This window comes from Mus caroli, chromosome 3, assembly GCF_900094665.2.
Source record: "Mus caroli chromosome 3, CAROLI_EIJ_v1.1, whole genome shotgun sequence".
Lineage (NCBI taxonomy): Eukaryota > Metazoa > Chordata > Mammalia > Rodentia > Muridae > Mus > Mus caroli.
In genome coordinates, this window is record NC_034572.1 from 62,491,825 (window position 1) to 62,493,847 (window position 2,023).

Here is a 2,023-nt window from a genome sequence, read left to right on the forward strand (position 1 = left end):
AACCAAAAAAAAAAAAAAAAAGAAAGAACGAACTATTCTTTTTAAACTCCTTTTAAATCTGTTTAGCCCTTAGCTCCTTAGCCACCTTCTGTGAGACTGTGGCTTCCCTCAACCAGGTGCCTCTAAATTTAACTGGATAGACTAATTTTACTTCAAGCACTTAAGATTTTAACTTAACCCACATCCACAGAGAGCTATGAAGTCACAAAAATTACCCAGAAAAACAAACATATTTCTCTAAGTACTTCAATGATGTCCAAATACACAAGGATGGAATACAGAAAATGTAAGCAATGTACATACACATTCAACCTAGATTTAATAACTGGTAGTAAAATTGCAAAAACAAGATAGGTTTTAGGGCAAGTTTGCATACATGTTCAGTAGTTCTAGTATTATTAAATCTTCACAGCTCTACTTTATATCTCTCACCGAAGCTGGGGGTGGGGAGACAATAGCTCAGTGGGTAAACCATCCAAGCTTGAAGATCTGAGTTTGGATCCCCAAAACCTATGTAAAGCTGGACTACACATCAATAAAACACTCAGCAAGATGGATGCAGAGGTGAAAAATGACCCAGTCTCAAGTTAGGAGGAGCTTGTCCTCTGAACATGCTCTGGAAGGGAAGGACAGTGTACACATTTGCACAGACAGACACTCAAAGATTTGGGGAGTGTAGGGAAAGTGACAATGTATCTGAGAATCTACAGACCCAACAGCTCAATTTTAAGTTATAAGGAATTTGCAAACAAAGTATCAATAGCAACAATAAAAGCATGGATGGTAGGCTGGACTCTACAAGACAATGAATGCCTTCAGCAAGCTTCTTTAAGGGCACCCAAAACTGTATGCTAAGAGAAAAATAAAGATTCACTTTGATAATAAAGACAGCTTCTTGAACTCCTGAGCACAGAGAAGCAGCTCAGCTGTTAAGAACACTTGCTACGCTTTCAGTGGACCCAGAGTTTAATTCTCAGGGCCCATATCAGACAGTTCAGAACCTGCCTCTAACTCCAGCTCCAAGGATGCAGTGCCCTCTTCTGGCCTCCATGGGCACTAGACTCATGGTATATGCTAACAGACACATGAGTAAATTTTAAAAATAAATTCCCCACTCCAGAAGGATGGGGGTAGGAAGCTCCTACAGGCATAAAGGAGGTCTTACCAAGAGAACAGAAAAGCAAACTCTAAAATAACTGTGCAAGCAATGTAGAAGCAAAGAACTAATACAAAAGGGATATCTTACATACATGCATACATACATACCATCCATGTAATAAAACTAATACGGTTTTGATGTGTCTGAACATACTGAGGGGTAAATGAGAAAAAAAATAAAACCATGAAGAGGAATAGTATATTGTATGACCTATACATTTTAACATATTCATAAATACCAAATAGTGATTTACACCAAGTGACAAAACTATCTTGCAAAAAGAACAATTTTCCTTACTAAAGAAAAAGCAATAAATCTATACTTCAACTGTCAAATGTTCACTCTTTTGAATGTGTTAAGATGACTGAGTAAATGCACACGAGGGGCATGAGATGCACGTGGTCAGAGGAGACAGCTTTCAGAAGTCACTTCTCGCCTTCCTCCACAGTTTCCAAGGACTGAATCTGACTGTCAGGGTTATGTGACAAGCACTCAGTCACAAAGCCATGTTGTGAGCCCAAAAATGGAAAGAAAAAGAAATTAAATGCATTTAAAATATTATGTAGAAAAACAGAAGTGAAGCTGGGCATAGAGGAGCAAGCCTTTGACCCCAGCACTTGGGAGGCAGAAGCAGTAGGAACGAACCCCTGTGAGTTTGAGGCCTGCTTGGACTACAAAGTGAGTTCTAAAACAGCCAGAGCCACCAGGTAAGAACCTGTCTGAAAGGGGGAAAAAAAAAAAAAAAAAGGAAAAAGAGTTGAAAACTGGCCGGGCGTGGTGGCGCACGCCTTTAATCCCAGCACTCGGGAGGCAGAGGCAGGCGGATTTCTGAGTTCGAGGCCAGCCTGGTCTACGAAGTGAGTG

At 40.1% G+C, this 2,023-nt stretch overlaps 1 protein-coding gene across 1 annotated transcript in view; it reads right to left on the reverse strand.

The window, feature by feature from the left end:
* Trim59 (tripartite motif containing 59) overlaps positions 1 to 2,023 on the reverse strand; it is an 11,266-nt gene that overhangs the window by 4,751 nt on the left and 4,492 nt on the right. The window lies entirely within an intron of this gene.